This window comes from Sturnus vulgaris, chromosome W, assembly GCF_052056855.1.
Source record: "Sturnus vulgaris isolate bStuVul1 chromosome W, bStuVul1.hap1, whole genome shotgun sequence".
Taxonomy (NCBI): Eukaryota; Metazoa; Chordata; class Aves; order Passeriformes; family Sturnidae; genus Sturnus; species Sturnus vulgaris.
The window spans coordinates 66,485,382-66,497,004 of record NC_142282.1 but is presented as its reverse complement, the minus strand read 5'-3'; the positions used below and the strand labels follow the sequence as shown (position 1 = coordinate 66,497,004).

The 11,623-nt window shown below is 43.4% G+C and overlaps 1 long non-coding RNA gene across 2 annotated transcripts in view; it reads left to right on the top strand.

Annotated features, from left to right (window-relative positions):
• LOC148220358 (uncharacterized) overlaps positions 1-11,623 on the top strand; it is a 37,668-nt gene that overhangs the window by 1,727 nt on the left and 24,318 nt on the right. The window lies entirely within an intron of this gene.

Genomic DNA, 11,623 nt, shown 5'->3' with positions numbered 1-11,623 from the left:
TTTTTATCTCTTCCATGACCCATCCTTCCTCCAGGGAGGTATCTTCTATTAATGTGCCATTGAGTCCCACTGCATAACTAATAAAATTACATCATCACATTGTGAGATGCTCCACCCAGGGGGAGGAGCCAAGCATTTCCTACCAAGATAAAATCTGAGATTTGGAACATCATAGCAGCCTTTATTCCACTGGATTCCAGAGGAAAACCAGACCCTTGTACATCATCAGTGGACCTTCGAAGGAAAACTACACCCTTTTACAGGGCCAATGCTTCAACAGAACCACATTTGTCATTCCAGGAGGACTGCAGCCACCATTTAATCGGACTGCTACCAACACCCTGACTGATGGGGTGTCAGGTTGCATTCTGACTCTGTCAGTGTTTTGCTTTTTTGTAATACTGTATTTCTATTTTAATTTTTCCTAGTAAAAAACCTGTTATTCTTATTCCCATATCTCTGCCTGAGAGCTCCTTAATTTCAAAATTATAATAATTTGTAGAGAGGGGGTTTACATTTTCCATTTAAAGAGAAGTTCTTGCCTTCCTTAGCAGACACCTGTCTTTCAAATCAAGACAGATTTTGACACATAATGTGGGGCAAGAGGGCATAGAGAGAAAAAGGAATAACCACCAGTGGTGTTCTCCTGCCCTCTTAATTTGTTGCATTACTTGTTTTATAACTTTACCATCGTGGTGAACTGTTATTAGGATCTTCTTAGCTTCGACCTTGGCACTTTCTGGCAGCTGCTGCAGATTTGCATGCTCTAACATTTCCCCTACAAGTGACAAATCCATACCAATGGGGGCTGGGATTGCACTACGATACAAGGCATAGTCCCCAATTAGCAAGTGGCTAGTAAACACAGGTAGTTTATACAGAAAACCACAATCTCTAATTGTAGCTACATTACAAATGCACATATTTGAGTTGCTAAACACAGTCTGGTTACAAGCTTCCAATTCTTCTAGCAAATGCCTCCCCAGTAATGGTTTTGGGGAGTTAGGCATGTAAAGGAATTGATGCTTCCCCAATTTGAATTCCAAAGGTTGGAAGAAAGACTGTGTTTCACGTACCCCAGTCACCCCAACAACATGTACAGTGTCATGACTCAGTTTCCCTTCTAAAGTATTTAATATAGAATATACTGCTCCAGTATCTACAAAAAATTACTTGATGTCAACTTTCCCCAGCTTAGTTATAATCAAGGGCTCTGCTGGGGGAATAGCCCTTGGTCACCATCACTCAGAGCCTGAGCCACTTGAGGTTTGTACTACTGAGAGTTGGGGAACTGAGGATTTTTCTTTTAACACTGGACAGTCCTTTTTCCAATGTCCCCACTTTCTACAGTATGCACACTGGTCCTTCTGTGTAGGGGAAGCTTTGTTGGGTGACTTTTCCTGAGTTGCCTTCCTACTGGGTTGGGATTTAACTCTTTCAGTTGGACCCCTATCTTGAAACACCTTCCAGGCAACCTCTAGCAGTCTCTCCACATCTCGGACCCCCCCTGTCTTTTGCAGCTTCCTTTTTATATCATTTGAAGCCTGACCCATAAACAACAACACCAAATGTGCTTTCCCATTAGCTGATTCAGGGTCTAGATCAGTGTATTTGATAGCAGTTTCTCTTAACCTGTTCAAAAAATCAGAGGGTGATTAATCATAATTTTGTCTCACTTCATAAAGCTTTGGCCAATTTATAGCTTTAGGTACACCATGTTTTAACCCATATACCACAAGACTTGGATATCGTTTTAGCCTCACCATATGTTCTGGTATATTTGAATCCCACCCAGGATTCTCAAGGGGAAATATCTGCGTGATGGTGCCTTGAAGCAGTCCACTGGCTATGCTCCCCTCCACTGAGGTTGTGGTGGCTTTATTGACCATTTGTCTCTCAGTGGGATCGAGTAATGTAGCTAACATGGAGTTCAAGTCTGCCCAGTCAGGGTTTTGTGATTTAATAGCCTGTTCCACCAATTTTGCGACTTTATTTGGGTTCTCTTTATATTTCCCTATGGTAGTTTTCCACTGCTCTAACTCTATAAGGGAATATGGAACTTTCACAGATACTGGCCCCTGATTACTGACTGTCTGTGGTAAGGGGGCTTGCAAAATTGGTTCTCTTTCTCTCTCCCTTTTTGATCTATGTTATAAATGAGAGACAAAAGTCTCGATACTCAGCAGAATTTTGGATTGCTTTATTTGATATAGAAAGAGCAAAGCAGCGTGCTGGGGAATGTGAGGGGTCACCGCCCACTCCACGTTCCACCGAACCTTGGTTTGCAGCCTCTTCTTATACTGTGGTTTCTTGTTGTAATCAATAATTTTGGGGTTTTTTTGCTGTCATAATTTTGCCAGGTAAGCAGTGGTGGTGGAATAAACATCCTTACACAAATTCACAAAGCCTCCGGGCGATAATCAGTCACAGATAGCCATCTGGTCCTTGTAGATAACCACCAGAGTTCTGGAAGTCTGGTCCTTGAGATAAGCAGTATTGATTAGACAAAGGTAGGAAGGGCTTTTTGGGAAGTCTGATTTCGTAAGCTGGTAGCCGATACAACTTATTTGAAAAACATAACATATTATAATGTAACATAATACAACATAATATAGCATAACAAGGTGATTTTAAACAGAATTATTTAATCATATAATTTCCTTTATCTAGTGTCCATGCTTCACTTCAGAGCTTAGTATTCTGGTTTATGCAAACCCCAATGCTTTTGTGATTAACACGAATCTTTTATCAATTATCACAATCTAGTACGGTGGGCAATTGCCCTACGTTCTCTAAGGGCTTCTCTTGCTATCCTTCCCCTCCTCCGCCTGTTTAAGGCAGCAATAATCTCGTCCATTTCCTCATCGTCTTCTTCCTCCTCAGAGTCATTTGAGTAAGAGTTCTCTGACTGTTGTAGCAAAGCTTCCAGGCTGTGTGTCTGCGATCTTTGATGATGTCACCTTCCGAGGCAGCTTCATGGCCTTCGGCGTTGCCATGGTATCTCACAGGCCTGAGAACGGAGGAGGTGCTGGTCCCCCTATGGAAGGTTCACTCTCCGGCTTCCCTGTAAAAGACCCTGCCTCCTGGCCTCTCCTCTTGGGGTGGTGCCAGGGGCTGCACGCACTGGCATCTCCTCCCCCCTTCCTCACCCCTCGGGCTAGTGCCGGAGGCAGCGGGGGCGGTGTCCATTGCTCCCACGGCCCGCCTTCTTCCTCCTCCTTCACTGACAGGGGCCCCGCCTCAGCTGTGGCTCCCCTGGCCCCCCTTTGCGGCAGTGCTGGAGGAGGGGCCATGCCCTGGCCTGAAGCTGCACCCAGGCCTGAACTCTCGCCCTGGCCTGGGCCCCAGCCCAGCGCGGCCGGGACCGATCCTGTCCTCATGGCAGGAGCAACCAGGTCCATCTCCGCCTCCTCTGGATTTTTATATATGCTACTGAAAGTTGACTCTTTCTTTTTACCTTTTAAGACTAATATATGTTCTTTCTTCTTATCTTGGTCCTGCCCACATGCTAATACCATAAAAAGTTGGGCATACTCTAATTCTTCAAAGAATCTATCTCCATGTATTCGGGATATTAAACTTGATATTAATTTTCGGTCTAAACTCCCAAATTTAGGCCACGTTTCTCCATTATCTAGTTCATATGTTGGCCACATTTTCTCTGAGAGTCTAATTTAGGTTTTGAAAGTATAGACTCTTCCCCAATTAGATTCGCCTAATTTTTCAATATCAACCCTAAAGGGCTATCCCTTGGAATTATACCATTATCATGTTCATCAGAAAATGCACAACCCACTCCGATGCCCAAAAATAAAGAGTAAAAGACACAAACAGAGTCTCGGGATTAGAACTCACAACCGTCACAGTCACAGAGCAGAAACTAATGAACTGCGCAACCTTTTGGCTTTAGGTCAGTGGTGCTGCAATTTAAACCTGCTCTTTAAGAAGACGGATAAAGAGCAAAACAATTCTACTTGGAACTCTAAGGTTCCCCAAAACAAATTTGCAATTTACAAAATTATAATCCACAAACCCTCCTAGCACCTAACCCAGATGCTAAACAGAATACCCTTTTTATTCGGTCACTCACATGCCTCCTCCCCAGGGTTCTTGGCTCTGATACCTCTGGACCTCTGCTGGGCCTTTCTGGGGCTTTACTCCAGGGGGTTTTCCAGATGCCTTCCCTGTCCCATTTGGGGTGCCAGCTCTGATGCCTTGAGGAGCTGGAACAGAGGCTACACACAGAGTTGAAGGGAATAAAGAGGGCATTTATTGAGAGGCCTGCGAAACGCCTACAAAAGCCACACCCTAGCAGTATGAGTGCCACAGTTGTGACCCCTGCCTGGATGGCTCCAAGATGGAAGCAAAGGAGGAGCTGGTCAAGAGTTCTCACACCTTTATACGTTTGTCAGGAAAATTAATCCACAAACACCAGAGGTTTATGTCCAAAAAGGAGACAGAGGAGTCCTTTTTGCTTTATTCGAATAAAGGGAGAGGCCATGGGACATTCCCCTGGGATCTCTCAAATTTTTGGAGGACACAGCCTCCTTTTTATCCTGTTTTCCCGGCCGCATTTCCCTCTCTCTTTCCCCACTGGTTGAGGTACTTGAGAGGCACAGACTTCCCGGAACGCCTGAAACCTGAAATTCCCCTCTAATGTATAACCCTCCCTTTTAATTTTTAATTCTTATAGAATTCATAGTTTTCCCCCCGTTGCTTCTTTCATCTTTCGATATCCAGTTTCATTTATCAGCAGCCCTACAGTTTGTTTGTAAAGGCAAATATCTCTTTCCATTCATCAATCAGTGGAGTCCATCCCATTGTTTCTTTTATCTCTCAGTGCTAGCCTTATCTACAAGCAGATCCACAGCTCATTTGTAAAGACAGATTCAACATTCCTCTCAGGTTTCAGTCCATTTGCATGCAGGAGTCAACTGTCCAATTAATAGTTTCAAATAGGGAAGTTTCATCCTCCTTGCTTGCTTGTGTGTCCGCCCTTCTCTTTTCACGTTGTTTATGCTTAGGGCTTGAAGTTTAAAGATACTGTCCTTGAGTCCCTAGCTGGAATCGGACTGTTTTGTCTTCATCACCCAAGCACAATGGAAAAGCACATCCAAGCAGAACAGAAGAGAAAACTTAAAACTTAAAGGTATCACTCCACTGACCAGAAAAAAGAAACACAAGCTTTCCTTAGTGCCATAGGCTTTTAGAGAATGCACATTCCTGAGTACAGCCAGATTGTGAGCCCTCTCTACCTAGTTACCTGCAAGAAGAACAATTTCCACTGGGGCCCTGAGCAGCAGCAAGCCTTTGCCCAGATCAAGCAGGAGATCACTCATGAGATAGCCCTTGGCCCAGTCACAACGGGACCAGACGTGAGGAATGTGCTTTACTCTGCAGCCGAGAACAATAGTTTGCCCTGTACCCTTTGGCAGAAGGTGCCCAGAGAGACTGGAGGCCGACTACTGGGATTCTGGAGCTGAAATTACAGAAGGTCTGAAGCGAACTACACTGCAACAGAGAAAGAAATTTAGCTGCCTATGAAGGAGTTCAAACTGCCTCGGAAGTAATTTGCACAGAAGCACAACTCCTCCTGGCACCCTGACTGCCAGTGCTGGGGTGGATGTTTAAAGGAAAGGTTCCCTCTACCCACCACACCACTGATGCCACATGGAGCAAATGGATTGCCCATATCACACATCGAGCCCATATTGGGAACCTGAATTGCCCTAGGATTTTAGAATTACAAACTGGCTGGAAAGTGAAAACTTTGGCTCACTGACGAAGAGGAGCACGAACAAATGACCCAGGCTGAAGAAGCTCCACTGTACAACCAACTTCCAGCAGACGAAACACGCTATGATCTTTTCACTGATGATTCCCGTTGCATCGTAGGGATGAACCGGAAGTGGAAAGCAGCCGTATGGAGCCCCACACTGCAGGTCGTACAAGCTACTGAAAGAGAAGGTGGATCAAGTCAACTTGCTGAACTCACAGCCGTTCAGCTGACCCTGGACATTGCTGAAAGAAAGAAGTGGCCACAGCTCTACCTTTATACTGATTCATAGATGGTAGCCAATGCTCTGTAAGGTTGTCTAAAAAGGTAGAAAAAGACTAACTGGCAACGTAGGGAAAAGCCAATCTGGACTGCTGATGAGTGGAAAGATATTGCCACTCCGGTAGAGAAACTACCTGTGAAGGTCCGTCATGTAGATGCCCACGTCCCCAAAAGTCAGGCTAATAACACGCAAAAGCAGTCGTGTCCACCATGCCGTAGGGAGGGGTCTGGTGGGGGATGATCCCGGTCTCAGGCAGCACCCCATGCATTGGCTCTAGGCTCCCAAGCGGCAGGGAAGCAAGCAGGCAGGTTTTGGTCCCATTGCCAAAAACCACAGGGCAACAGAATCCTAGACCAGATACACTCACTGTCACCCACATGGCAGCCCTCTCAATCACCGAACTGGAAGAGAGGTGCAGTCCTGGCCCCACCCCCCACAGGATCCCAGGCCAAATTTACACCTCTCACCATATCCCCCAAGATGCAGGGGTCTGGGGGGCGGGGGGGAGGGTGGGGGGTGGGAAACAGTGACAATTACTGGCACAAATGACCATTGGACATCCCCATCACCACGAGCCACCCCCAAAGACACTCGTCTTGACCCAGATAGTTAGAAATTGTTTGCTTTTCAGTGGAAGAATCCAAACACAGGGCAGAAGACACAGATAACATAGACTATGCTGCCCCAGGGCTTCAAAATAGCCCCACTATATTTGGCAATCAGTTGGCAAAAGAAATTGAAAAGTTGGAAAAATAAAAACTGGATAGAACTTTACTACAATGTGGAGATGATATTCTGCCAGTAACCAAACCAAGGCTGAAAGGAAGTGCCTTGATGCTACTGTAAGTCTGTTAAATTTCTTGGGACAATCTAGATACAGGGTGTCAAAGAAAATGGCAAAAATAGGCAAAAAAGCAATAATATATCTTGGGTTTGAGATCTTGAAGGGAAAATGAAGCTTGGGAAGCAACAAAAAAAAGTAATTTGCCAGGGTCCAGCGGCAAAGACTACAAGCCTTCTTAGGTATAGCTGGATGGTGGTGGTTCTAAATTCCCAGTTATGGGGTTGTAGCAGAACCCTTGTATGGTCCTCCACCAAAAAATATGTGGTATGGACTCCTGAGAGTCAGAGGGTCTTTAAGCCCTAAAAAGAGTCTTAATGCTAACCCCTGCATTGGGACTTCCACACTTAACAAAAGTATTTGAGTTATTTGTGCATAAAAGAATGCACGTGGCACTAGGGGTATTGGCACAGCATTTGTGGTCATGGAAGCAGCCTGTGACGTACTTTTCCAAGCAACTGGACAATGCAAGTAAAGGATGACCCGGATGCTTGAGAGCAGTGTGTTATGAATGGAGTGAGAACTTAAACAAGTCCTGCCTTTGACTCAGATTTCTGGCAGTAGCTCTGTTTGAGGCAGCCTGCACTCCAAATGTCTCTTGTTCACAAGTTCTTAATAATGGCCAATTAAGTCTATTATAAAATGAATTATTTATTGAATGGACACAAGATTAACAGACAGACAACTAAACAGACTTAGTTACTACACAGGATAATACAAAAAGAACTACTAGTAGATAAAAATACAGTGTGCGATAAAAGGTATTGATGCCTTGAGAGACTACCTAGAACAGAGGCTAGACAGTGTTAAAGGAATAAAGTAGGTATTTATTAAAAAGGCCTTCAAACAATACACCTTGGGCAGTACAACAGCCTTGCTGAGGCTACACCCAAGATGGACAATGGATCACACATTTTCACACTTTTATAAGTTTTGGTCCGTTTACATATTGGTGTTAATTGTCCAATTACAGCTTCAGGTTATGAAGTCCCATCTTCCCAGTTTGCTCTTCTCAATTCGCTGTTGTTTATACTTTTTGGGCCTGAAACTGCAGTGATGTCCTTGGTTCTTGGGCTGAAAAAGGATTGTTTTGTCTAACTGAACTGTGAGGAGAACTTGCTAACACTTTATATGAAGTTCAGAGATATATACTAATAGTACAGAATCTGGATAATATGAAAGCTAAAACTTAAGGCATCAGTACCTATATTACAGCTAGCAAAGGAATTGTATAGGTTAGGAGTCAATGTACCTTACCACCAAATTGATGATGGAATACACATAGTCCTTTCACTCACTTCCCAGGAAAGTAACCACAAGTTTGCATCCAAACTTCGGGGCTTCGGAGAGAAGTCCTACACTTTTTCAGGGTGTGTGTAGGAGACTTCTGACTTCGTGAAAGTTTGTGTGGCTTTTATAGTTTGTAAAGTGAAGTGTCAGTGCCTCCATGCTATAAAAGCATCCACTGTCATGTGTATGCCATCACTGAGTGTTTTGATACACATTGTTCTCCTAAGCTTAACTATTTATTTAAAACGTGTTAAACATGTTATGGATATTGATGAGAAGCTCTTCCTGTTGTTTCAGTTTATGTGTTTTTGGTATTAGATTATGTAACACAGATATATAAAAAAATGATTAGTGATAAACCAAGAGATTACAAGACATAGCATTCAATTCAGTGTTCACGGTAGTTGAGGACAATCCAATAAGTAACTTTACTTGTGTTGTTACCAGTCTGTATAGGTCAGGATGTTCCCCACCCCTTGAGTCTTAAAATCATAGGAGAATGAGATGCAAATCAGGAACAAACAAGAGTTCATGGAGGTAGCTTCTTGGTTGTAGTGGGTAGAGGGGTTCAGTAGATGGTCAGCAACTCCTTTCACTTCCATTCATGCTTCTTAGTTCAGTGTTCTTCAGTGAAATTCAGTATTTCACATATTCTTGCTTAACATATCAAGTGCTAGAAAAGTTACAATAACCCAAATACACATGTATTATATAATAGTCTGATTGTCATGGGGAATCAAAGATGTAATGAAATTCAATTGTTTCTACCTATTTAGCATATTATTCCTGTTGGGAATTTTATGACTTACCCTGAAGAGGCAGGAAGCTGTAAACAAAACTGATTCTATAATCATATGAAAATTCAAGTTACATTCAGGGACAAGTCTTTTCTTGTCAAGATCTGCCAACACAGGCGGAGGTCGTGATGGTTCATTTGATCTCAGGGGTGCAAAAGACATAGCAGGGGACAAAATCAGTTTACTCACAGCAATGCATTTTTATTGAATGCCATCAACTCAGTTGCAATAGAGGGGAGAGATATAGGAACCAAAGTACAGAGAGGAAAAAGAGGGGGAATGGGGAAATAGCTGCCAACAGATGAGACGGACGTCCTCGTGGTCCTCAGCCAATAACGGGTCTTCATCTGTGGGGAGATCTCAAAAGCTTCTCCAGAGAGTCACCTTTTTATAGTCCTTTTCCAAAGCAAGTGGCATCTGGCCAAGAGGTGGGGAGATTTATGGACTATTGTGAGGATTGCTCCGAGAAACAGATATACAGAACCTGCCACTCCAGCTAGTGCCTGCTCGAGAGCAGTGTACCATGAAGCACAGCAAGCACCTGCAAACAGTCCCTTGGCAAGCATCCACCTCGACCAGGCCAGAACTGGGTGAGGGTCCTCGGGGTCTTCTTGCGGTGGTTGTGAGGCAAATAAGGGAAACTCCAGACCATCTCTTACAACCCACTGTGACAATCAGAGTGAAGACACAAGCATTCAAAAGCAATACTTGCAGAAAGCTACAAAACGTATACAAATACTAGCAAAACAATTAAAACTATCCATCATTTTGGTACTTCAGTAGTACAAATTAAGATTTTTAATACTATATAAACAAAATGTGCTGGGTTGATTGACAGTCTCAACAGCCAATTAGAGAAAGTTAGTTTGCTCCGTGAACACACATTTTGAAGAAGGTAATCCGGAACTAAGTCTCTCTGTTTTTCCGGTGGCTGAGCAGGTAACACCGACCCAAGCTCCCCCCCGCCATGCGGGGGGAGGCTCGGGAGGCCGCTTGGGCCCCGTTTGCAAACTAGGGAACCTGATGGCTGGGAGGAGGAGAGGCTCGTTGATAAGACCTTAGCCTGGATTCCTCCTCCATGGGCCCGCGGCTCTGGATGGGGGAGGGCCCGGCTCCTGCTGCTGGCTCAGAAGAGTTTCGGAAGGGCCAGGCCTGCCCAGCCCCCACACGGCCTGGGGGAGGCAGCCAGGCCCTGTCTGGGAAGCAGGGGTGGCCATGGGCAGTGTGGGGCTGCAACAAGCCCCAAAAAAGCTGATTAACATCTCAGCCTCCCCCCCTCCCCCACCCAGCACGGCCTGGGCCTGGCTCAACTCTTGCAACTGTGTTAAACTTTAACTCTTTAGTGCTCAGATAAAATTTATAAAACCTCCGGCCTTCCTTTAAATATGAAAAAGAATAAGAAAATATTCTGAAGTCAGTGAAGCAAAAGCTAAGTTTTTTAGATAGAGGAAAATGAAGAGATGCTGTAAAAATGGCTAAAAAAACCTTTTGTAAAATTGTAGAAATAAACTGATGTACTGACTATTCCTATAAACCATGAAAAAAGACATGGGGGGTTGGAGATGATCCATTTAATAAATCATTTAACCAAAAAACACCTGTGTTAAAAATCTTTACCCTAAGGAAAGAAGGGAATCTCAGTTTTCTAAGAATAAAGTATGAACAGAGAAAAAAAAAGATGAAAAAAATCTTTGCTTTAGAACATTTCATTCTTAAAAGTAATACCCCAAAAATCAGACATGGTTCCATATGTGCAGCTTTGGGAAGGCTGCAGAGTTTAAAAAAGTGCCATGATTCCAGGTTCCGGGTGGATGCAAATCATAAAAGTAAAACCACGAGAAGACTTTTTTTCTTCCTTCTTGTAAAAAAATCCCTATAGCCTAACAAGAGGAGGCTTCTCTCTCCAAAAGTAAACTGAAAAAGACTGTTTGAGTTGGGAACTGACCAAAGCAGTTATTGTATGGGTTTTTTTGTTGTTATAAAGGTTGGGAGAAGGAAAAAAGTAGTCTGAAAATCTTATTCTAAGTTTGTTGGGTTTTTTTTCCTTTATTTGTATAGTTAATAAATTTCTTTTTATACCCTCTTAAGTTTTAGTCCTGCCTTGCTTCTGCTCCTGGTTCTGTCTCACAACAGAAAATGAGTATATTTAAATTGGAAAATCAAAACCATGACATTATTTAGTGCATTAGCCAGAAAACGAAATTAAACCAAGACACAAAGTTAAATCTATTCGGAGACCTTTTTAGAGAAAACGATCATTGTCAGATTTACACATCTTGTTAAATCCAATTTTACAAATTTGGAATAGAATCCATGTACCGAACATTAATGTCAAAACTATGGTTATGACACCAATCAGTCATGCCACATGGCGGTACCTGCAGAGCTTTTAACCCAGGAAGTACAAAAGCTGATATGGACCCCACATGGCAGTAGCTGGTTTGGAACAAAAAAGAAGACATTGGACATTGTGGATTGGAGCCTGGGAAAAGAGAGTTTTCCCAGGCGTTTGAAAGAAAACAGAAAGGAAAAAAATTAATAAACAAAAGTTGCACCTGCTGTTGTTGACATTGTATGCGTGTGAGAAAAGCATGTTTTGGTAAAAGCAAGAGGTGTTGTTTTCCTTGGACCAATAA